Source organism: Cavia porcellus, unplaced genomic scaffold (genome assembly GCF_034190915.1).
Source record: "Cavia porcellus strain 051 isolate PalLab524CR breed Dunkin Hartley unplaced genomic scaffold, mCavPor4.1 scaffold_29, whole genome shotgun sequence".
Taxonomy (NCBI): Eukaryota; Metazoa; Chordata; class Mammalia; order Rodentia; family Caviidae; genus Cavia; species Cavia porcellus.
The window spans coordinates 28,280,669-28,298,848 of record NW_026947512.1 but is presented as its reverse complement, the minus strand read 5'-3'; the positions used below and the strand labels follow the sequence as shown (position 1 = coordinate 28,298,848).

Genomic DNA, 18,180 nt, shown 5'->3' with positions numbered 1-18,180 from the left:
CTTCATTAGTACATTCACATCTATTTTATCCATTTGTTTTATCAGTGTGTTTTAATTTCCCTACATGCTTAATTTAATTTTCTCATTATTTTTATTGAATTCCAAGATGTATATACAGTTATAAATTGCTATTTTTATTCTAAGTTTACTTGTCACCTGTCATTTTGCTAATTAAGAGTAAAATTCCCTTATTGTGTATACTGGTCATATTATTAAATTTTTCTTCTTATTTATGTATTTTTTGGCTACTACATTTTAATCATTGTTTTATAGAGAATTAATAAATAGACAAAATCAGAAATTCTGAAAGTCTTTACTAGCTGAATTCACATAAATAAATATTGATTATATGCATAAATTGTTTGTTGCATTAAGTTTAATATGCCATTATAATGGATTTCTGAAGGAACAACATAATCAAAAGCATCACAATTTGAGTGAATCACTTGAGTTACATAAAAATTTTCATTGAAACTTCATAGTTTAAAGTATTCCATTCATTTTCTTTGCCAATTTTTTAAAAAAAGTATATTACAGAATGAAAAATATATTCAATATTGTTAACCTCTAGTACTGATTTTCCTATCATATGAAAAATACTGAGCCTTTTTGTTTTGTTTAAAACATTTCACTGATACAAGCTTGTTTCAACAAACAAAAGATACATTAGCTTCTCTTTATAGGTATTGAAACATTGGCTACAGTATTTTTGTTTTTATGATCTTCAACATATTAATTGTCTCAGATTATTTGCAGTAGATTTCTGAAGAATTACGTTATTGTTTCTTCTTACAATTAAGTTTAAGATTTCTAAACTCAAGCATCTGTTTCTTATGTTTACAAACTACATTTCTTCCAGGAAAAAAATACATGCTACATTCATTGTTCAACAAGCATATACACAGTGAAACATCAACGGTTGACTTTATGAAGTCAGACTTTTTCACTTTGTTTCAATTATATTCAAAGTTTGATCAAATTCCAGTTTCCTGTCTTAATCAACCACATAGATTTCATAATTACATTACTTTGTTACAGCTCGACTGTTTATAGAGTTACCGAACTTGACTATTCCTACCCGTATGATAAAAATACTAACCATAAAACCATCTATCATTTTGTAGACAATCATCCATTTAACAAGTGCATGGTTTTCAGGTAGAGTAAACTGCATCATTACAAGTAAATGAAAAGGGGAGATAAAACTTGGTTGCTTTTACTTTCCTAATAACTAATTTTTAAACATTGAATATGTCTGTATCCTAACACTGACAAAAATATGATTTCACAATTACTTTCTATATAATATGTAAAAGTTCCTGTGTCACCTTAAAATTATTAATATGTACTTAATTAAACTAAGTAACTTATAAATATGGTTCAATTCATTTCTAGCAACATATAAGAAACATATGTGATTGACTATACACAAACAGATTGATGATTATGAAGGCTAAAAGACTTCATCAACAGACTCCATTCTATCAAATTGTTAAAGGGATACAATTCTTAAGTATTAGAATACTTGTGGAAATTCTGACTGATTTATGTTATAATTGTATTTTGCCCCATCAGTTTCACTGAATCTAAAAAACACTTCAATCATTAAAAATAGTAAGTGAAATCTTGATTATTAGTCACTCTTTTATTGCTAGGACCAATTACCTGACAATGTTACTTATGAAGAAATGTTTATTTGCTTCATATTTTAGTGGGTTTGATCAATGATTGGCTGGTTCCAAGGCAGAAATGGCATCATGAAAGAGTGGAAAGGTGCTCACTCCTTTGTACCTAAGAATCATAGAGAAAAGGGAAGAGACAGAAAAAAAAAAAAATATATATATATATATATATATATATATATATATATATATACCTCCTTCTCAGAGATACAACCTTAGTGAACCCCTTTTTCAACCAGCGAAAGCATGAGAGCATGAGACTTTGGGGATACATTTTAGATCTGAACCATATCTTTCCATCACGGCTCCCTAAAAGATTATCTCATTATGCAAGATGAAAAGATTCATCTCATTATGCAAAATGCATTTAGTCTAAGTGTAAACAAAATTTTAAAGGTCTAGCATTGCTGAAATGTCTATGTTCATAGTCTTCTCTGGAACTCAAGGCAAACAGTTCTCTCTGAAACTTTGTCAAACAGGAAAATAAATATAACCAACATATGATGGCACTGAGTAACGAGTTTTGTTACAACAAGGAGAGCTAAAGGAATGGGAAGGAATCAAACAAAAACAAGATCAGCAGGGTAAATATTCTATCCTGTAAAGCTAAACATTCATTACCCAAAGTGAGTTATGGTAAGACTCATGCTTTGAGGATCTTGGGCATCCAGCACTATGGCTTTGCTTGGTGCCCTCTTTCAACAGACTCTGCTTACTGTCTGAAATTTTACTCAATACAATATCTATATTTCTGGAATTTCCTGGAGTCTACACTACATCTTTGGCTTCATTCTCATAGTTCTAAAATAGTGCATTTAGGAGGTTTGAGACCACATTCCTCCACTCACTCTACCTGGGCAATGGCCCATGTCCTTTATGATGAGGTCCACTACCTAGAAAAAGAGTGAAAATAATAATAAAGACTTCTGGAAATTCCTAAAACTTCAGGCCAGGACACATGCGTGTTACACCTGCTGTCATGATCTACAATGACTTTCTTTACTTGGAACTCTTTAAAAGTTCATAAATATGAACACTGTCTCCTGTCTAAAATTATAGCAGTGAAATATGGGAAATTACATGGGCAATAGGTACAGCTGACTCAGCACCTTAATCACACTGCCAATCACGAAAGGCCCAAGGAAAGAAACCTTAGGCCAAGAGTACAATTCAAATCCTTATGTGAAGCCCATTCGGTATCCACCCCATTTTGCTTTCTGTTTATACAGTTTTCCCTTTTCTAGTATAAGCCTGTCTGTTCTAACTTTAAATTCCATCATATTTAGCTCTCTTTCCTTACCATTGCATGCAACATCCAGCCCTTCATATCTCACACACAAAAACAGGGATACCTGGCCACAAGCATCCTACGATGCTCAGCAGTAGCTTCACACACTGCCTTCTCAAGACCATGATGCCTGGCATTCAGTATAAGGAAGCCTTCATGAACCCACAATTCTTTCATTGTACTTGTCCAAGAAACCAATACTAAGTGGGTGGTTTCAAGTTCAAGCACGCTAGGCCCCTTCAACTATATTTTCAGCCCTCTCCTAACACAATTTTCCCAAAGTAAATTCTATTAGAAAATAAGTTCTAGTGAGATTTTTGAAGACATATCCCCTGAAAATGATCCCTACTGAATTTCTGGAAACAATAACTTTAAGTCAAGCAAAAGTAAACATGATCCCACTGGATATGAGGCAAACCCATGAGGAAGAAGCTGTTGCTGTCAGGGTACATCATGTTTTACAGTAAACAGTTTTTGGTAAGTAGAAGGAGTATTGCCCAAAATAAAGATAAAATTACAATACAGAATTGTATAGTATGTACTTAAGTCAATAATAATGAAACATTAATCTTTATAAAATGTTTTCCTCTGTACTTTCACAACACTAGCAATTCTTAGCACACATTAAAAGAATAAAATTTACTATGTGCCCAGAATTATAAAAAAAATTCTATTTTATGGTATATTGGAAAATGTCCACAAATTTCCTATTTTGCATTTGTATATTTAGCTTCTTTTACGGATAATTTTCTTACTCAATTGTTCTAATTCAATTGTCAAAAGCCCTAAAATATCTGAAAGGCAGAAATAGGTCTTTTGGAAGAAACTAGTTATCTAAATGGCTGGACTCAAAAAATGCAAATAGTCAACAGGAGAAAAGGAAATTTAAAAAATTGATGAATGATCGTGCAATACATTTAAGTACTGCTATTTTGGAATACAGATTATTTGCAGTTAATTTCTACAACTAATTCTTAAATGTATCTGGATCACATGAATATATAACTTTCATTTCATTTTCTTCAACCTCCTTAAGTCAGAAAATTTGGGCCTAAATCTTTATAGCAATTTTATTATCCACCATTAAAGAATAAACAGTTGTAAACACAAGGCCTTCTATGAACTTTTGTAATGATAAACAAATTTTAATATGAACAGTTTAAATTAACATAAAATAAGGTGTCTCACAATGCAAAAGAGTTGAAAATAATAACTAATATATATTGTGATACTAAAATTTGACTTTGTAGTCATGTGAACTTAATATTTTCTTGGAAATAATATTGTGGTTTCAGCAAACACTTGACTGGGTAAAACACAGGCAGTTCAGTTACATTTTAATTCCCTGTTTCAAGTTTCATTTATGGGTAGCTGGTGTTAAGTGTGTATAATTCTAGAGTAAAATGTAATGATATGTTACATGCTACATTGTATATTGATAACTGGCATATTCATCATTTTAAACTTCTGCCATTTTTTTATGATGAGAAATTCAAAATCTCTCTTCTAGCTAGTTTGACTCATCCAGTACACTTTGTTAAATCTGGTCATCCAACCATGGAAGATCAGCAGAGCATCTTCCTCAAATTTCACTGTAGCTGTTTACCCCTTGACCAACCTCCAGCCTTTTCCTGTCTTTCATTTCTATTTCCCTACTCTTCTCAGCTTCAGGGGACAACTATTCTCTCTGCTAATATGTGTGTGTGAGTGTGTGTGTGTGTGTGAGTGTGTGTGTGTGTGTGTGTGTGTGTGTGTGTGTGTGTGTGTGTGCTACTGAGGATCAAACTGTCAGGGTGCTCTGTCCCTGAGTTCTATCTCCAATCCCTTTATGTTTCTTTTATTTCTTTATTGGTACATTTTAGATATTGATCATATTCACCATAGGGAATTTACCTATACACGACAGATTTTGCTTTTCCTATTTTTTCCATTCCCCTTCCTTCCTTTCAACCCCTCTTCCCCTCCTTATTTGTAAAAGTTTGTTTTCATTTTTTTGTCCATTCCTTCTTTTCTCCCTCCTCCCCCCCCCCCCCCCGGTTATCCTCTATTGTACAGGTAGAACTTAAATTTACAATCTTCCTACCTCAGTCTCCCAAAGCTCTGGTATTTTAACTGTATACTACCATACCCAGTTTATTTTCTCCGCTTATATGAGGGTAACAGTTTAGATTCCACATATTAGTCAACCACACAGTCTTTGTGTTAACTCTTACAAGAAATATGTACTGAGCATATTTACACTAAGAAGTAAAAACTGTTTAGCTGAAGTACAAATTTCATTAAGCTTTCTGTACATTTATGAACTTTAATCTACAAACTCTATTGCCATCCCAAATTTACTGGTGCATTTCAGCAGCAGCAATCAGTGACTGAACTTCCAACACAGCACTGCCGCTATTCTGCTGAGCTCTCAGAGACAGCTCTGAAATACACAAACCTGATTCCGCTTGCCACCTCTTTTCTAAAACTTCATGCTAATTTTATTTCAATTTCCTTTCTGCTACATTTATCTAGATAATGGCTTTCAAAAGGTCTATAATCAAAATTCAGTTTTAAGCATAAGTAGTTAGTTAATATGTATGTGTAATTCTTGGCATATGCACTTATTTAATATGTATTAATTGCATAATGCTTTTTTGCTTTAAAGTTCACTGTGGGATGTATAATTTTTTCAATTTACTCATCTTTTAGGGTTGGATCGTGGCCATATAAGAATTTAAAAAGACAGAAAACTAACAGAAATTCATAGTTTCACTAATGACTGAACATTATCAAGTGGTAAATTTTAATATGTCTTAGAGATTAAATCTATTGAATATATGAATGTATAGAATCTTGATTCAGCATTATGAAATACTATTATTTCCTTATACATGAAGCTCACGCAAATATAACAAATATATTACATACAAGTAATAATTGGTTGGATAGTTGAAGAACAATCCTCTAACTGTATTGCCCATATTTTACTTTACTATAATACAAACATTGCAATCTTGATTCATTAGAGACAAAAACATTTTCTGGAAAACTGAGAGGAGAAGTGAAAGAAACTAATTGTCATGGTTTAGGTCTGTGGCCCTCAGACCTCATGAGTTTGTATTGTGCATTTGTGATTGGTTCATTGTCTAGTGCTTGGATTGATGGTGTCAATGCTACACCCACAAAGGGGTGGAGCCATGATGTGATGTAATGGCAGGAAGAAGGTGTGTCTTGCTCTTTGCTGGGTCCTGCTTGCTGTTTGAAGCCACCATGAACTGCAGTGTAGCCATGCCAGCCTGCCTTAGAGCCAACTGAGTGTGGACTGAAACCTCCAAAAACTGTAAGAAATAAACCTTTCCTTTTTCAACTTGGACTTGAGGTATTTCGTCTCAGCAATGAGTAAAAAGTAAGTAAGACACTAATAGAATTAGTGCCTGAATTTACAGGGACATTTCACTGAGTAAGTTGGGTCTACACTGATTAAGAAGAAACCAATTACTGAAATAACTGCAATAAATAATTTTAGGAGATGTTTTTGAAACTTGAACAGTATACACAGAAGAGTTGAGATGGGAATAAGAGTGGTGCTCTTAAATATACTGATTTATATGAAGAATAGGAAAACTGAGTTTTTATATGGATTGGACACATTTAGCTCCTCTTTGGTAGGTGACACTACTGGTGAATAGAAAAGACCCTCAGGCTACGCAGGCTTTGTACTATTCTTTTACAGAATAATTGCTCAAAATGTTTTGATTTTAAAGTACCAAACTACTAGAAATTAACCTGCTTTGAACTATGCGAAGTGATTAATTATAAGCTTTTAAAGATAGAGAAAAGTATAAAGTAGTTTGGATTTACTTGGGGGTGGCTCACAGGCTAGAAGATTACCAGACAAAAAGAGGAGATTAAGGCATGCATGTAATCTTGATAACTTCGAAAGGGTATGTCTTTGTCACTCAGTATTTAACATGTACCCTAAGTCGAAATTGGAATTTCTGAAATTGCAGCAATTTGTGGCTTAAGGATATATGTGATCCGTTTTTGAAAAAATATTTTATATATTTATAGAGATATCCAAGTAGATATACAGTCAGTGTATTTAGATCTCAAAAACCAAATCATGACTAAATATATCAAATGTAAATATCTCTGCCTAATTTGATTTTAGAGAGTATGAATATATAATGACACAATTCATCCAGCATTTAAAGGTCAAATTAAAGATGCCCAACATGAGACTTACTAAAAGTAGTGGTTTTAGCTGGAAAAAAAAAATTAACGAAATCAAATTTTGAAAAAGTAATAGTGAGCAGCATTGGCAAAGGCTCCTGGAAGGCTAGAAAAGATGAAGATTTTGAATATACAGACTGTAAAATACTGGTTGGTTTTTTAAAGTACTTTGGAAAGATACATGGAAAAATCTTCTATTCCAATGAGTACAAGGAAAATGTACACATGGCAGGGAATTTCTTATTCCGTGATTTAATCTAGAAATATACTATTTTGTTGACAAATAACTTGATATTTTATAGTGTATTATGAATAATGCTAAAGTATATAATGCTGCCTTTATGCATCACTACAGTGATATTGCAGGGATAATGGAAAGCAAACTCATATTTGTAAACACTGAAAAGTAAATTAGGAGAATGATATGGGTTTCTATGTTTTTATATTTTCACAAGAAGTAAATGATGAACAAAAGTTATAGCTTAGAGGTATCTTTTTCAGGATAATATTTTTCTAAAACACAATGCCTATTGCTTTTAATAAACATAAAATTTTAAGTTACTATCTCAAGATAGCAAGCAGAAAGTAATGGCAATGAAAATAGAATGATCAATAGTAGACTCCTGGAACAGCATTTTACAGATGCATGATGCCCATACTATCTAAGTATGTGTTATATGATTTTGAAATTTTACTTGGCCTCTCTAAGAGTCAGTTGTCTTACCTACAAAAATAAATTATTGGTGTTGTTTAAGAGATCATTCCCAAATTCAAATATTTTTCCAATATTTGGTTTTTTATACTGGTATTGAGAATATAATTGCAGTTATAAACTCTTTAGAATTGCAGAATTTTAAATATTTTGTTCACTTATTTAAGTAATTCAGAATAAATATAGGTCTTAAGATTTCTTTTCACTTATGAACCCAGATACATTTGTTTATACCATAATTAAGCAATAGAAGAAATGTTGTAGTTATTAAAGTTCAAAGATTATACCCTGAATAGTAATTGAAAACCAATGTTTCAACATTCTGAACATGAAGTTAACAATTAATGAGACTATTTTTCTTCTCTGTACATAGAGTGATTATATTCTTCAGTAGGTACCACTTATAACTAATCATTTGAAAACCTCTATAATTTTATCTATTTATTTTTAACTAGGATATTTGAGATGGGTAAAAGTTTATTGGATTGAAGAATAAACAACTGATGACAGAAATTAAATTCTTTTTTCTGAAACTATTTCAACAAGTAACACCACAAAAAAAACCTGCATTAATGAATGTATTGTTTGCTTTTTATACAGTTATAGTAGATCTCACTCCCAAACAATACACAAAAAATGGTGGAAAAATAGGCGCTCACTGTTTTAAAATCCTAACTGAAACAAATGCTGCAGGTGTGTGTATAAACAGGGCTGTTCAGATCCTAACTTTCTATTATCAATGCTGCATGTGTATCCTAGAAAAAAATCTGGAGAAAAACAAACAAAAGCATAATGTTACTCAATAGTAACTCTTGGGACAATTCCTAGTATATTTCCTCAGAGTACAATCTGAAGTAATGTGACAGAATGAGAAAAAAAAGTGCCCGCTGACAGTTCTTGCATGGGCTTTTGCTAAGGACTTTCTCACATGATCCACTACATAACTGAAAATATCCCTGTGTTTTTCAGGTGTTCTGATTTTAGGATGTCACAGTGATCTGCTACCAATGCTTGATTCCTATTCAGTCGTTACTCAAGACTCTCATACTAGTAATCAGGCTGTCTAATTAAATTACTTTCAAGAAAAAATGGTAATCATAATATACGATATTTTCATTAATTTTACCTGACATAATCCTTCCCAAATTAGTAGTAGTTCTAGAATGCATTACTTTTGTCTGTATCTCACTTAATAAAGTTATAGAAAGACACACATCTGATTACTGTCTAATACAAGTCAGGAAAACTGAAAATAATTGAAATATAATAATTCTCAATTTCAGACATACTTGACCTTTTAAAATTTGTTTAACCTTTCCAAATATCAATTTCTAAATCTAAAAAACTTTGCAGCATATAATCATGATGTTTCATAAACATTATTATATGAAAATTACCAGTTTAGACCTGCTCCTTCCTAAGTACTGGTAAAAATATCTCTGCCTCATTCCCTCTCCCGCTCCATCATAAACCCAAATATTTCCATTTTCTAAATATTAAATGGAAAAAATGTAGGAGGAGATTGGGGAACTCAAAGCAAAAAAAAATTAGCCTTTATAAAAAGATCCTCCATAAACATATGAAGGGTTAAAATCTGAATGTATATCCTCTTATTAACATCTGAAATGGCACATAATTTTCAAATTTATAAAAATATTAAAATTGATAAATGAATTTTATCACACTGAAAAAGTAAAAGCTTAAATCTTTTAATCATTCATAGCTTTCAGTGTCTGCAATTATAAGTCTCAAAAAATTAAATAATTTTGACTTATTACCTGAATGAAAATAAATAGTAGAATTTTGTCTTTGTGTGTAGAGGAATTTCTGTAACCGTTTCTTCTACAAGAGGAGAGATGGTCAGAAATAAGATTGGAGAGCTATTCAGATTAGTGGGGTTAGTTTCATTTGATTTACATTCTAATGAGTTATCACTTTTCTATGGACAATTGAATGCATACGTTATCCAGTTCATCCTCAGGACTACTAAACAAATAAATAAATAAGTAAATGCAACCTGTATAATAATATTTTTAAAAAATTCATTCCCTTATCTAAAATCAGTGATAGCATACTTAGATCTTAAGTCAAACTTTAATAATTCTTAAAAAATTATGTTTATATCATAAGTGTTTCTTAACTGATTAATTACTTAAAATAATTTATGAGATATAACTATAAATCACAAATAAACTATGTATTTGTAAACAAACATTTCTGGAAATTTGAAATAATTCTATCTGCATCATGCAACACTACGGAGAAAATATTGAAATTTATATTTTCCTACATCATGAGTTTAGGAAATGAATGTAGCATTTGGTAAGTCAATACATTAATTTATTAATTTAAATTAATATTACTGGGTTGCTGGATGTATTGATGCCAAAAATATTGAAATATTTTGGGTTATTTCATTGAAAAGTATTTACATAGTATATATATTGCTTCATATTCCATTTTTACTTTGCTTTATGTATGTTGCAAGATTAAAATTTACAACACAAATCTAAGCATTTATAACTCACAAAAATATATCTAATATTTCCTTTTAATTAAATATGTAATTTGAAAACTACATTTGTGGTTATTTTAAATAAATGGTATTATTTAGATATACAATAAAATGTTCAAAGAAGGCAAATCTTTCAGGACATGGGATAGTATTGATTTTAAAAATAACTGTGTTTTAAAATAATTAATGATATCAAAATAACTAATTTACTCTGAAGGAATTTTTTCATGGTGATACTGTTTTAATTTCCTACTAAATAAGTTTACATTACTAGAATGAATCTTCAAATCTTATATTTTCTTTGAAAGTAAAACAAATGATTGCAGTTCTCCAGAATTCAACCAGAAATTCCAACAAAGTAGCCTATTATTTATGCTTTTTCAGGGCGTAAAACCATCACTTGAAAAACCATGTTAAAAGGTATCATAAACCATCACTTTTAAATTAACAATAAATCTTGTAAAAATGTGTATAAACTATATGATTTTTTTTAAAATGAGCTGTTAAAATGTATCTATTTGAAAATGGTTTAATATCTGTGTAAAGGCATCATTTTTTCTATGGAATAACAAAAAGAATTGCAGTAGGCTATTTTGCAAAACATCAATTCTAAAATATGTTTTATATAACATATCTCACAGTTTTGACAACACTTTGCTTGTATCAACCAATATGGATGAGATATGTGCTATACCAGGTAGACCTACAGGAAGAGGATTACTTTAGCACAGAGAGAATACTGAATGAGTAAAAGAGTACAGTGCACCAAAGCAGATGTATCCATGTTGTAACACGATACATGACAGAGGAGGCGCTATAGATCAATGGTTATCTAAAAAATTTAAATGAAAGTTATGAATTAAATTTTATTTGTTCCATGCAGAAAATTCAATTGTACAATGTAATCAGATAGGACAGTTATGTAAAACAGAGTGCACAGCAACTGATTACTGTATATAAACAATAAGGAGAAGTTTCACACATCAATGAAATTATGAGTTTCATAGTAAAATAATTGACAAAAACCTTGGAGGGTCGTTTTTATAAAGAAAGTAATTTTTTTCATGATGAAACGTAACTGAGGATCCAGAAAATAAAACTAATAATGAACCCTTAACACCTTGTTAAATTTAAGATCTTTGATAATGACAAAAGTAAGTATTGAATATTGATCTTTTACTTCAGTTATTATTAACAATGGTCTGTGAAATGGGTTATGAGAAAATATGGGTGAGTAAAAAACTCCTAAATAGGATTTGAAGTACAATTACAATTATTTAGAAACTCATATTTTCCTGAACCATATTATCTTAGAAGATAAAACATTAAAATAAATCATTGAGGTACCAATATGTTACATCTTAAAAATTCACTTGTATAGAAGTATAATCACAATACATTTGTTCCAACTCTTTAGGCATGATTTAGACTGAAAGAGTTTTTAACACGGAGACTTGAAGTGACTGTTACGTGAAATAAAATAGTCTATGTCAAAATACAAAGCATATAGCGCTAGATAAATATAACAAGATTTCTGAATTTTATGGGTGGAGTTACAAAAGTGGAAAAAAATCCTTTTTTTCAAAAAAATAAAAAACTCCAGTATTTATTGAAAGTAATGGTTGTAATTTTACTCTAGGAATTGGTGGGTCCTAGAGATAGTGACTTGGACTTTCGTGCTCATCCAGGAACTTATCAATGGTTTTAAAATTTAGTTCAGAACTGTATCCTGTGCTAAAACTCACTCAGAAATTAATATGAAATCAATTCAACCAAAATCAAGCAGTTTTTAATACTCAGTTTTTAGCATGTGAATAAAGTATTAAGTATTTTTTCATGAGGAAAAACTGCAGAAGTAAAAGGTAGCCATTGATGGTGAAAAACACTGTTAGTGTAAATATGTAGAAAGTCAATAATAATGATGATAATTACTTGGAGATAAAATAAGATGTACATACATAGATAATAATGTGAAAAGATTAAAGTGAAGGAGTGCAGGAAAGACTTGTAGGAATGGGCATTATTCAAAAAAATACACTAACAGAAGTTTTATTTTTTCAGCTTTGTCTTACGTAGTGCTGCTTCACTGATAGCTGATATCATTGATTCTTCATTGATACCAGCTACTTTTCCTTACATTTTTCTAATAATATGATTTTCTGCCATTACAAGTCTTCTACATCTGCATTCTATTGGAAGCAAGGGTATAACTGCATCATAGCAGTAGTTTTTGTTACATACCAAATATCTTGAAACACTGTTCCCCAGTTATTTCCCAACTATAGCACCTACAAAAGCTATAATTTTAATTATTTCCTGAGCTAATTGTATTTCTTTCCCCCCCACACACATTGAATCTCCATAAAGGTGGGCATGATAGATGGTTTTGTTCGCTATTTTTTATAATCCATAGTATTGAAAAATACATGATTAATGACTAATCAGTTTCTCAGTAGATAAATGAACTATCTTTGTCAGTTTCTGGTTATGTTTTAGACACAGAATCTGAATAATAAGGAATAAAATTACATTCTTCTACAAAATCACAGAATATACATCTGGTCTTCCCTGCACAAGCCATAGTTACCAATCACAGATTCTAATGCAGAGAGCTTCATGCCGATGGACCACTGAACAGGATACAAATGAAGAGGAGCTAATATTCTGGTTTTTCAAGCCATTCCCAGAGTGAAATGATCCAGAATTTGCACTTTAAACCAAAATAAATCATTTTTCACAAAATTTTAGGTGTAGTTTATTTTAGGTATCTCCTCAAATTCTCACAAGCTTGCGATCAGTGTGTGCATTGAACTGCATTTCTTGTGTGGCAGCTTCCTGGAGAGATTTCCTCCAAGCTTGTTGTGGCTCCTAGCATAATTCATTTTCTTGTTGCTGCATGACTGAGGGTCCTCTCTTACTCCTAGCTCTTATTCGGAAGCCACTTTCACTACCAAAGATAATCCTCACTTCTCTACTATGTGGCCCTTTCCACAGGCAGTTTGTAATATGATAATTTGTTTTTATAAGAAAGATATGTGTGTATGCATACTTTGTCTCTCTCTCTCTCTCTCTCTCTCTCTCTCTCTCTCTCTCTCTCTCTCTCTTTGTGTGTGTGTGTGTGTGTGTGTGTGTGTGTGTGTGTGTGTGAGTGTGACCCATCACTGCATAGTCCTATGCTTTACCAATAAAAAGACAGATATGGTAAAAAGTAATCATGATTATACTTATAATTTCACTTTAATGACATTCTCATCACTTTTTTCTCTACCAGAAATCAAGTACATGACTTATGCTTGCCAGATAGGTGCTTATACCATTGAGCTAAATGCCCAGCCCCCATCGTCATATTTACCAATAATCTAATCTGTCAAACAAGTAATATTTTTTTTTACTCAGAAGTAAATCACCGATTCTAGTGTTATTCTAAGATATTTATTTCAAATCTGACTCTCTGTGGATATCTTAAAGCATGTCAACTCTAAAGACAAAGGAGAGGAAGGCATCATTATATAAATTCTTCTTTGTCCCTTGGCTTCTGATAAGATAAAGACCGCTACTGTATGGTTATCCAAAGAAGTCACTTTAAGCAGGACAGTCAGTGTCACTTGCAAAGCAACGGTCAGCCAGTTTAATAATACATCTTTCTGGATTTAAACTCTCTTCTCTGCCTCCCATCTCATTCCTTTATTACTTTGTTTCTCTATGATTATGTCCTTCAACCACATGAATACTTTTAAAAACTAAAATAAAAAATAAATAAACAACAAAAAAACCTTAGCACAGTTAGTTGCTTAGCTATGAGTGTGATGAAGGCAAAAGATCTTGGATGACAAAATGGAAAGAAGTCTCATCCCCTGCAGTTGTGGGCTGACTTTGCCAACAACCATGTTGCAAAGCTGTTAATGAGAGCGACAGATTGCAAATGAAACAAATCCCCATACTCAGTGATCTCCTATCTCAAACGTCAAACTTTCACATGGCACTACTGGGGCAGAGACATAGATTGGCAGTGACAAATTATATCCTTTTCTTTTACAGAAGATAACACTCAATTCTGCCAAAGAAACTTAAAGTCAATGAAGTGAAACATCTTTGCATTATAATCCTCCTTCAATAATGTTTCTGTCTGCAGGTCAATATAAAAACAGTTATCACTGAAGCATGAGTGGAGAGTATTATCTCTCTCCCAGAAGACACCCTTAACACTAAGGGAATTATAAGCTCTCACTGATATTTAGCATATAAAACTGGAATTGTATGCCTGAACCTATAACATGGTGGTACTAGAATGGAGAAGTGGGTGAAATAAAAGGCTATATGGGAATAATTTTTTGACATGACTTATTCAACTATGATTTAAGAGTCAGTGTCTTGTATTAAAGCCATTGGTTGGTTTCAGTGGTGAAAAAGATAAAAAATTTATCTCAATAATTATTTATTTAACAAAATAATGACCACATAGTAGATGATAAGCATTATTCAAGATAAGTGGCAACATTATAAGTAGATAGAATTTGACCACATGGAGATGTATTTTATTGAGAAAGAGAAAATAAAATGTATGCATGAATAGGTATATTATATTCTTATGAAGTTTGTAAGCACTATAAAATTAGAGTAGTATCAGATATGGTAAGAATGCTATAAAATTATAGTATCACATATGGTAAGAATGCATAAACAAGGTTTGAAAATTCAAAGATTTTAGGATCAATAAGTGTGAGATTAAAATTTGACCAAAACCATGAAAGCAATGAAGAAAATCATGTTTAGAATGAAGAATTCAGAACGGACGGAGAGGCGCTAATGTTGGAGAGTACTTTTACTGGTCGAGGAACAGGTAGGGGATCAGATTACCTGAAGAAACATCAGTGAAAGATGAGAGAAATAGAACACATGCTAATGCATGCGTGTGCATGCCAGTGTGTGTCTCTCTCTGTGTGTGTGTGTGTGTGTGTGTGTGTGTGTGTGTGTGTGTGTGTGTGTGTGTGTGTGTGTGTGTGTGTGTGGTGTGTGTGTGTGTGTGTGTGTGTGTGTGTGTGCGTGCTTGTGTATAAGGGAAGGGATGAGAGACAAAAGGGAGAAGAAAGAACAGGTCAGTGTGAATAGGTATTTGCAATGACTGTGACTCTTGCTCAGCACAAAAAAGAGTTCTAAAGAGTCCCAAGAAGGGATAACTTAAATACTTGGACGTGATAGGGAACAGACAAGCTGTTATGTAGTAGAAAATATGTGTCTGGCTATGATTTTATGTTAGAATTTTATCACAGAAAACTGGCCAAAACAGGATAATTCATGATTCTTAGGGTAGACAGAGATAACAAAAACACCAACAGATTTAACAGGTTGTCATTATAGAATTCTTTACCAAGTGAAATTAGCTTTTTAAACTGATAGTAAGAGCATTGTCATAGAAATGAGGACTGAGAAATTGAGTAGACTTTTAGTAAAGGCCCTTGTTAAAACAAAGGTATGCTATTAAAAAAACCTTGCAATAAATATCACAGATATAATATATAAAGCAGCAAATTCAGTCATGTTGATAAAACTGTTTTGTGCAAATAAAACAGGAACATTTATGTACCTAATGTTAGGATTTATAAGTCATTGTAGAACTAAAGCAGGAAAACCAATTCAAGAAGGTATATTGGAATTAAATAATGGTGGCATTCTTATGTAAGTTAGACTATAATTATTGCATATATAATGTCATATTAAAATTAATATATTTTAGGATATCCATAGAAAGGTAATAACAGTATAATATTCAAAATCATAATGCAAGATAAAGTTATCCTAATATGTAAAATGAAACTGTTTCAAAATATAAAATACATGGTAAAAAATCACAAACATTTCAAAATGTACTCACAGACACTATCCAACAAAAACACAGAATATCAGGATAAATTGAAACTAAAGTACAAAGTTTTTATAGTATATTAAACCTATTTTCCTCCAGGTATCTTTTCCCAAAATTTTCAGTCATTGTACCATAGTATTACATACATATTAATGTGTGTAGCAGTATAATTCATAAGAGTTAAATCTTGGGAACAACTCATAGTCCCATCAGTATATGAATAGATAAATAAAATGTGATATTTATGTACAATTGAATAATACTCTGCCATACAAAAGGTAAATGAATTCATTTAGTACCATAATCCTAAATGAAATAAATTGTCAGATCTTGCCTTAGATTCCCAATATCCCAAACAAGTGTATGGCAAAGGCTTAAATAACTGAGACAAGTGGTATGAGTTTAGGGCTCCAGGAGGGGCAAAACCCTTTAGCTGAGTTCGAGACTCTGAGGGTTAAGACGAAGACTTCTCTAGACCACCCATTTTTATTAGGTCCAAAACAAAGAGCAGGAAAATTGAGGAAAGAGCGAGAAATGAACAGGAACTTGGGAGTCACTTCAAGGATGTCTCTATGTAATGAATCATGTCAATTTAGGAGAACTGCCTTATCATGAAGACATGGTAGGAGTGAGACTGTAGGAGTAATTTCTGCAGCCACAGTCTGTCTGCTAATTGATGTTTGAGCCAAGAGTCTGCAGCTGTGGCCTTATCTTGCCTTTTGAGGTGTCTCTGGCCTTACAGGCCACTACAGGCCTCAGCCAGAACCAGTGATTCATAGAGGTTCACTTACTATGAATCACTCCCAGGCCAGGCAAGGGGCCTAGGCCTAGGATAGAATCATAGATAAACATAGAAAGCCAATTAGTTAATTTTAAATCCTGCTCAGAGCCTGCTTAGTGTTCTCCAACAATAAATAAAACCCATAAGTTTAAATATTGTATTTTTCCCTTTAGATAAGAAACTCAAGCATAAACATTGAGCAAGATAGAGGATAAAGAGCTGGGAATATAGCTCCGTGGAGCAGCACCTATGTGACAAGCATAAAGTTGTGACTTTAAATTACTAGTACCAAAAATGAAAAGAAAGAACAAAAGAGAGAGAAAGGAAGAAAGCAAGCCAGCAAGCAAGCATGAAAGAAAGAAAAAAAAGAAAACATTAAAAGAAAATCAAAATAGAAGATAAATATGAGGAAGGGAGATGGAGGACATTTTCAAATGGGAGTGCAAACAAGAGATGAGGGAGGTGACAGGAAAAGAAGAAAAAAGGGAATAAAAAGAATTGAAAGTGATATGGAAATAGAGCTTTTATAAGTGGGGATGTAGAGTAGGGTTAGAGGGAGGAAAAGGGGATAAAAAAAAAAGAATTGAGATGCACACCCCTCATGATGAATGTATTCATTGGGTATTCCAAACACATGCTAATAAAAATCCTAAAAATATATTTAATATAAACCATTTTGAGTGTGAATTCAAAAATATTTGAAATCAAATATGTAGAAGTATAAAACTACCTTGGGAAAAATTACTGTTAAATTCAATTAAATATCAAAGATACATGACACTTGCAAGAACAGAAATTTTAATAAAAGTGTGAAATAAGATTAGAATTTGAAATTAAAAAGACATAAAAATACAAGCCAGCCAACTATTTAAGCAGCAAATCTATATTCATATTAATGTAGGTGAATACATAATTTTAAAAAGTAATAGCAAGTATTAAATTTTCAATCATCAGGACAATAAACTAATACTAAATGTCAAATAATGGTCATATGTACACATATATATCTAGGACTCACAATATTAAATAGCAGCAAATGATGCCAAACTTTTTATCTAAAATAAGATTAATAAGAAATGTATAAAAATTAATAAATATGAATACATTTAAGCAGTGTAAATTAT

The 18,180-nt window shown here is 31.9% G+C and overlaps 1 long non-coding RNA gene across 1 annotated transcript in view; it reads left to right on the top strand.

The window, feature by feature from the left end:
* The first annotated feature begins 6,222 nt into the window (after positions 1-6,222).
* The window catches only part of LOC134473949 (uncharacterized), a 53,951-nt gene continuing 41,993 nt past the window's right edge, over positions 6,223-18,180 (top strand). Inside the window, exon 1 of the long non-coding RNA XR_010044454.1 lies at positions 6,223-6,358. This is a non-coding gene — a long non-coding RNA (uncharacterized LOC134473949). The remainder of the gene's footprint in view (positions 6,359-18,180) is intronic.